The sequence below is a fragment of the Diadema antillarum genome, unplaced genomic scaffold (assembly GCF_040938485.1).
Source record: "Diadema antillarum isolate AM-2024a unplaced genomic scaffold, OU_Dant_1.0 scf00000136, whole genome shotgun sequence".
NCBI lineage: Eukaryota > Metazoa > Echinodermata > Echinoidea > Diadematoida > Diadematidae > Diadema > Diadema antillarum.
The window spans coordinates 1227225-1235862 of record NW_027271025.1 but is presented as its reverse complement, the minus strand read 5'-3'; positions in this window follow the sequence as shown (position 1 = coordinate 1235862).

Genomic DNA, 8638 nt, shown 5'->3' with positions numbered 1-8638 from the left:
TTAAGTGTTTTCCGCCATCGTAGGGACACGATTCACGGCGGTTTGAGAACCGCCATGAACCGCTATCTAAACCGGCGATGTGTGATTGCCCCTATAAACGTATTTCCTAATGGATGTTATTTTATACAGTTCGATTGTAAAGAAAAGAGCTACAATATACTTCATTGATATGAAAAACTAATTATGAGAGTTTAAACAAATTTGGGAAAAGTGGCGTGATCGAGTGAAAATCTTTTTCTGGTCAGCTTAATTGGAGTGAACGCACCAAGCTGATTCACTGTCGAAACGGTCAAAGGAAGAAGGCATATTTTTGCGTTGAAAAAAAAAATCAAAGTTTTGGAAAACCAGATTTTGGTGAATATCTATGGGTTTTGTGCGGTAAACTAAAAAACTGGAACTAATGAACAGCAAAATATCCAAAAGTTGTGTAGTTTAATCGCTTCAGTAACATTAAAGACCCAAATTTCTTTAAGTCTTCCGAGGTCTTTATTGGTGTGAACCACGTGGACCAAACACGTCTATATCCAGTGATGAACGCGTCATTTGACGATATAAGAAAACGATATATAATGGATAAACTGTAGATTACACGCCAATGAGGAAAGAGACAAAACTCCCATCAAATAATGTGAAAAAATTTCCAACTCGGTCCCCAACCAACTCTTTGATCTACGACAGGTAACCTTTAAAGTGCATTCACTGATGTATTTACTCAGAGTATTTCTGGTTTTAAACAAGATTTTTTGTTTCTAATAGATCGTCATCTATAGTGATAATGCCTGTCAAGTTTGGTGTCAAATTTGACTAGATAGTGTGCACAAGAATGAGAGGAAAATGTAAAAGTTAGGCCTCTATTTAGTCACCCCCCTCCCCCCCCCCCCCCACACACACACAGGGTCCATGTTGAGGCTATGTCAATGTTGAGAAAGTGCATGGAAAGATTATGCTAAACAGTGTTGATAAATGACTTACACCTGTGCTTTCCAATTTAGTCTGAAACACATTCATTGTACTAACATAATTGAGATTCTCGTAGTTGCTCGAGACTTCTTTACATTTTAAAATCAGTGGCAATTACACAGACATTCTCATTTGACCTTTGCTCTACACATGCGCAAATCACAACCGTGAACTCCCTTATAGACTTAAAACTACAGTCATCAATCTATTTATTCATAGCATTATTTAGCTTATCACTTCTGGTTCTAAAGAAGAAGATTTGTAAAGATTCCATACTTCGGGGGTTTTGTATGTCCCCCGCCCCTTGTACAAGTTGATTTTATTCTATCATCCTCCCCAAAACACCTGTCAAGATTGTAAACGATTGCAATGACTTATTTGAGCCTTTGACTCAGGTGAACAAAAAAAAAATGAAATAATTCGATAGATCTTGTTTGTTTGTTCATTTCCATCTAAGAAGATGGCTGGATAGCCCATATTCAGCTACGTTAAGCTGGTCTTCCATGGGGTCCAGTTGGATGAGAGGTGGGACCACTTCACCGGGTTAAACAGCCTGCTCTTTGCGATGGATGAATGAAGCGGGATCTTTTACGTGCATGAGTTGTGACTCTCTCATACACGGGACCTCCATTTTATGTCCTATCCGAGGGACAGAGTGTTTTGCCTCTTGTTAGAAGGGACGGTATGCTTACACACAACATTGCTCAGTCCAGACTCGGGTTCGAACCCGGGCCGCGTGATCATGAGGCAGACGCGCTACCGACTGAGCCAACTCACCGCCCTATATATAAAATGATTGTAATCCACGACGATTACGTGAAAATTGACAGGTATGTTAAGAAGGCTTGAAATGCCACGTACCCTGTCTAACGATATTCAATATACATTGAGGCATGAATATGATATTCAAAGACGCCACATGCTTATGAGAATATTATATTTAACGTACAGATGTATACAAATATCTACAGGCCTAGTTCTTTTATTTGATAGATCAAGTTTGGTCATGAAAATTGACTTTGAGGAAATGAAATTAGGCCGAATTTCGCCGTAAAATAAACTTATTTTGGCCGTAAAAGCTAGCGGCGACAGGGCAACCCTGCATAGTCGCTGCAGCTGACTGAAATCGGTTTGGTATCAAGCACTTCGCTGCGAGTTATTCTTCCCTTTTCTGGATGAGAAAAAAATAAATTAAAAAATGTACAAAGATATAATAGTGGTAAATCATTTCTCAAAAGTAGTTACCCGACATCTATTTCTAGTGACCATGGGCCACCGGACGCTAGGCCACCCCGGTGGCCTGGGACTACCGAAAATTGATGTCGGGGTACCAAATTAAAACAGGTATTTATTTATCGGCCCGATCGGGCAACTGAAATTCAAAATGGATCGTTGCATTTGTTTTTATTTTGTGGCACCACATTGTTTCGGGCACCAACATTTCTGAGAGAAAAGTTAGTGTCGAACCGTTCATATATACATAAAATATCGACCTGAACAATTACACAAACGTGGCTCCTCTCAGTGGGAATATTAGATCTTTCTGTGATCCAGCAAACAAAACCATGAAGAATTATCAGTTACTCCATGAAGACATCGACACACACACATCACACGTGTACCTGTGCACGGACATCTTCCTTACGGCTCTTTGCTGATGTCTTCTCGGCAGGCAGAGGGCAAACGTGCTCTTGCTCACCGCCATAACAATACCCACGGGGTTTATAGTCGACGCGGATGACGCCTGAATCCGGCTGAAATATCAGTGTACGATCTCGCCAGAGGTAGGATATATTTGGTAAGACGTGAAGCGTGGAGGGCGATAGTTCGTGTACCAACCTCGGTCCGTAATCATTAAATCCTGGGCCATCTTGGTATCCCTAAGAAGATTGCACAAAATTGAATTAACTTAGTCATCATCAAGCGTTGAGATAAGATGAGCTCTTTTGAAATACAGATCTAGAAAGATCACTCCACTTTATGGACACGTAAACAAATGATTTATATTTGATATTCGTGGCAAAGTCTATCGTATGCAAGAATGATTTGATGAATTTTTTGTTATTATACTGCTAACGTAATATTATGATATCATATAACTAAAACTGGTGCCAATTTCATGAATTTTTCTTGAGCACTGGACTATTTGGATCTTCTAGAATATGGAGAAAGATGAAGCAAATCTATCCTACGATTTTTAGTAAGTGATAAGGTATAAAGCCGCTTGGACTTTTGTGTATGAAATGACAGACTGATCAGTTTCAGTTTTGATTTAATAACACGGTACCTGTTTCAACCAGTGGCTGTCCTTCGGCTGTTCTGTGCCGATTAAAAAATATAAATCCATGCGGGAACATTATACCGTGATAGCAAAAATAACATTTATACAAATTATAACGAACAAAAGGACATACTACATCGATAAAAATACCAAACATATTTAAAAGACATCTCCTCTCCATTCATAGCAAGTTACAGTCTCCTCAAATACCTGCATGCATTAGTTTTTTAACATATGACAGGATAAGAAATAGGATGCCGTTTCAACCCGACATTTAAACATTAATCTTCCAGCAAATGACTTGTTTTTGAAGTTCGCAGGAAGTTGAGTTTGTTTGTTTGATATTTGTTTCTTTTTCCATCCGAGAAGATGGCTGGATAACCCATATTCAGCTGCAATAGCTGGTCTTCCATGGGGTCCAGTTGTAAGGCGGTGTATGTTGTAAGGCGAGGCCACGTCATTCCACCCTGAGTACGTCGCCTATTTACTTCACTGTCAGGATCCGCTCCGTTTCTTAAAGTTCGTACAAGGTCTTGGCAATTCCAAATTCCTGTATGTATTTCTGAAACCATAACAACGTTTTGCCGGTACAAAATAATTTATGAAGTCACCATATACTTTTCATGGACTATAAATCACGTTTAACTCTTTGGAATAAAAGGTTATCAGTCCTCAAACAATAGAAAACTTCTCGACAAGGAAATCTTAAATCGACTTTGAGGATCATCCGAAGTGCCCTATTTTGCATTTTGTCCCCCAAATACCCTTCCAGCATTTCCCCATATTGTGCTACAGTAGTCAAGCCCGCCCTATTTACAAGTTTATAAAATGTTGAAACAGTTTATTATACACTCAGCAAAAAAAAGGGAAAGTAAACACTTTTACGAGGTCATTTTTTCATAGATTTTTATGAAAGTCAAATTCATTATATACCATATGAAATGCCGTTTAAGTCAATTCAATTCAAATCAATTCAATTTCAGTTATATTAAAAAACATCAAATTAAAGTCCGAAGACTAACCATATTTGGTTTATATCAAACTTTACAGTTTTAAAACTTTACAGGGAGACATAAAGAAAAGAAATAAAACAAACTGGCATTTAACACAACTACTGATTCCTATTGACACCCCCCCCGAAAAAAAATACCACACTATAATTACATTATCATAAAAATTGATAACACCCAACTTTAACAACAAAGATAAGGCATCAACAGAAGAGAAATTGCACACACCCTCACATACAATGTACATGATATTCATTACATAGAATTCACACATTAATAGTCTCTTGTTATTTTCAAATTGATTAATAAGTATTGGATTAAAAAAACAACGACTGGAAATGAATGCAGTCATATACAGATATTAAGATTAATTTCATCCAACTGCAAATATAGTTATGACAAAATAAAACCCAGCATAATGCCAACATCGTGATGTGCAGTGACACTCCCCTAAAAAAAATGATGTAGATATTCGAAAAGAGAATGAAAAAAAAACCAAACAAAGAGAAGAAACACCAAGGGAGCTGAATAGGAGATGTTAGAACAATAAATATTCGCGAACAGGTGTGGAAGCGGATAAGAAAAAAAAAAAGAGGACAACCAGAAAATAGAGAGAGAGAGAGAGAGAGAGAGAGTGAAGAAACTAACTTAGGGATCATGAAAAGGAGGGAAACAAAGCGGAGCAGAGAGAAAAATGAATACTCGCGAACAGGTGTGAATAAGTATTCGCAAACAGGTGTGGAAGCGAATAAAGTAATGACAGGATAGCAGCAACATTAGGCGTTTTCGAGATATTTGTCGCGATTGCGAATTAGCGCGCTATTATGCACATCAGCCCGATTTTTTTTCGAGCTAATTCGACAGCTGAGTATGTGCAAACAGCATCAGTAATGTGTGTGCCCTCTCAAAAATTCCTCATGATTTGTGTGCAGTTGGCCTCGATCGATCGAGTCACACACGCTAGGCATGATGGGATGCATCGCGCTAATTTCTCGAGTCGTTTTCACATTATCAGATAGCGCGCTACTATCCCGCTATTTCAGAAATTTCCCGAGTTGGACTCGAGAAATTTTCTCGACCAGAGCGATACAATTAGCGCGCTAATTTGTGTTCACATTATCAAATAGCGCGCTATTTCGCTATCGGGATAATTTCTCAATTCAGAAAATAGCGCGCTATTTCGAAACATCGGGCTGATGTGAAAACGCCTATATAGATCGAGAGGAGACGAACGGAGAAATCAAGAGAAATCAAAGAGAAGGGGTAAAACAAAATGGAACAGAAAGGAAAAAAGTCAAAAAGAGCTCGGATAAATCTTTCAAATTGATTACAGAGAAAAAAATACCATCAACAGCAGCAACGAACGAGCTACACATACGAAGTACACATACAAAGTGTCACATGTGCAATTAGAAAAATAAATTAAATAGAAAAACGAAGAGCATAACATAGGAGGTAATCATAATGCGGGTAACGCTACATACAGTATACATGAGAGATATGACCGAGCGAATGCTATAGTAATTGCCAACAACAGTATACAATACATTCAACCATTCTTATTTAAAGAAGTAGAATTAACCCATGAAATTATTCATTGCTATTGAAGACCCCCCCCCCCAAAAAAAAAAAGGTGAAGTGAAAACTTCCTGAAGAAATTTCCAACAATTCAAATTCCTATTGTAATTGAGCTCAATACTGACGAAAGAACGAAGATAAAAAAGGGGAAAACTGAAAGAAAAAGTGTCGAAATGAAAGAAGGATGGACAAAGAGAGAAAGAAACAGAGGAGAAACTGATAGGATGGAACAGACCACGGAAAAAAAAAGAGTACAATACAAATTGTATTAATTGTACTAATTGGCTATTAAGGTAATAGGTTGATTAAAATGAAACCTTTACGCATGAGTGAGCACATTTGTTTTTGTCCTCCAAGGCACAAAATTGAAAATTGCAAAAATTGCCATGTTCTCTTTCATTTGCAAATGCCCTTCATGATGACATTGACAACAAAAGACCAGTTTCACACAATGAGAGACATGAATGAAATAGGAAAAATAAGTTTTTGTTCTCTTTATCTCTTTATAATTTCCTAATTTCAAAAAAATCTCAAATTTCTACCATTTTTGTTAATTATTACGTCTTCTCTTATGTCATTTGAATTTAGGTTTGACATAAGATGCTTTTTTCCTCCATTATTTTTAACCTTCATTGGTCTTTTGGGCCTTTAAAGATAATGTTATCATAGAGATCAAAGGTTTTTTTTTTGTTACAACTTAATTCATGTTTCTTTTTGTGTGAAATTTGTTGTTTGTTCTTATTGTTCTATGGAAGAACACATACGCATGAATGACAAACTGTTCAGTTTTGAAATTTTACTTTTGTGCCCTGCGCCCCGTTTTATCAAAAGATCAATGTGATTTTAAAGTTCCTTACCACACAGCCTGCCATAGACTTACAGTTGCAATCAACTTTATAATCATATAAACTCTTCATAAAACAGGGCTCTGGAAGAGAAAAAACAATGGCGCTCACTCATGCGTAATTCTTTCCTTTTTGTTGACCTACCAGGTTGATAGCCAAATAAATTACCTTCGATATGGTGTATAATACATCAGCTTTCAGCCAAATATTCTATGAGAAATCTAAACTTCGTTTTTTTTTTTTTTTTTGCTGAGTGTATAACGTATAGTCTTAGAACGTATATACAGATATATATGTATACACACATATATATATATATATATATATGTGTGTGTGTGTGTGTGTCTGTGTGTCTGTGTCTGTGTGTTTTGCTATGTTCTCTCTTAAATAATAATATGTTTATCCCAATTCAAATGGGATCACATTCAAAGTATGCTGCTGACGACCCATGGCATTTGCGGAGTTAACATCTTTCCGTTTATTTTCTTGCTTTTGAGACGCTTGGGAGAGGCCAGGTGACGACTGCGAATAGAGCAGTGACACCCCGGATAGGTGGGGCATCAGGGAAGGCTACCCTGATGGCTATGGCAAGCAAATAACCGGCCCCTCAGAGTTACCGGTTTTAAGTGTGGCCCATTTGCGGCGTAGGGCTGTGCGCCAGGGCTGAGGGGTGGCAGTGGGAGGGGTTTTCACCCCTATTGGTGAGTGTGTGCCCACTTGACTGAAAGGCTACTCACCCGCCTCATCCGCTTTTTCGCATTGAGTCGTGCTGAATAAGAATCCATACTGGATTCTGAAAGGGCGGGTACTTTGACTCACGACAATGAACAAAGATCAAGAGGGTGTGTGTGCGGGATGCCGGAGGAGGTTCAAGGGGAAGAGAGGTGTGGCAGTTCACAGAGCAAGAACGAGCTGTGGAAGAGTGGCAGTAGGGCATGACTGCACCAGCAATGAGCTGGGTGAGACAGTGGGAGGTCCCAGTCAGGTTTCAGACCACAGAGCCGGAGACCCTCAGCATGCTCTACATGCTGTGTTTGAGCGGAAGGAGCCGATTGCATGGCCACCGGCGAGAAGTGAGAAGTGGGAGCTTTTTGACATCAAGCTTGCGGGAGTTTTGAAAGTGGAATTGGCTGGGAGTGTTGGAAAGAAGATGCGTATGTTTGAGGGGTTGTGTTATGGGGCTTGTGCAGAAGAGTTTGGGATAAAGCCTGTGGGTAGTGGAGGTGGGAGGAATGTGGAGGGGGATTTTGGAAAGTCAGGGTCGAGGAGACAGCGGTTGATGGCCCAATTGAGGGCGGAGAAGAAGAGCTTGCGGCGTAGGTGGAGGCAGGCAGACGGAGAAAGGGCTAGTCTGAAGGGTTTGTATGAGGACCTGAAGAAGAGGTATGCGGATGTTAGGAGGGCCGAATATCAGTGTAGGAAGAGGAGGAGGAGGAGGAGGGAGAGGAGGGAGTTCTATAAGAATCCGCACAGGTTCACAAAGAGGTTGTTTGAGGAAGGGGTTTCAGGAAGTTTGGAGGTGTCGAAGGAAGAGCTCGAGAGGCATCTGAAGGCCACATACTGTGATGAGAGGAGAGAGGAGCCTTTTACTGGGGTGGCAGGGCTATTGAGGCCACATGAGCCAGAGGTCAGTTTTGACTTGAGTGAGTTGAAGTTGTGGGAGGTTGTCCAGGGTTGAGAGGATGCAGCAGAAGATGAACTCATACTACCGGAAGTGGTAAGGCGTTCCAAGAATGCTTACAGATCTGGCATTCTTTTGCAGATCAGGCAGGTTGCAATTGCCTATGACGTCAGTGGTGGAGGAGTTCAAAGCTGGCAAGGTTAGGCTAGTGATGATGATGAGGGAGTCAAAGGACCAGGTAATAGCAGGAGTTAGGCCACCGATCCGCACAGGGAGGAAGTGGAGGGCGGAGGAGGCTGCGGACGAGGCAGTGGCAATGGCAAAGTGGAAGGAGATGCAGGGT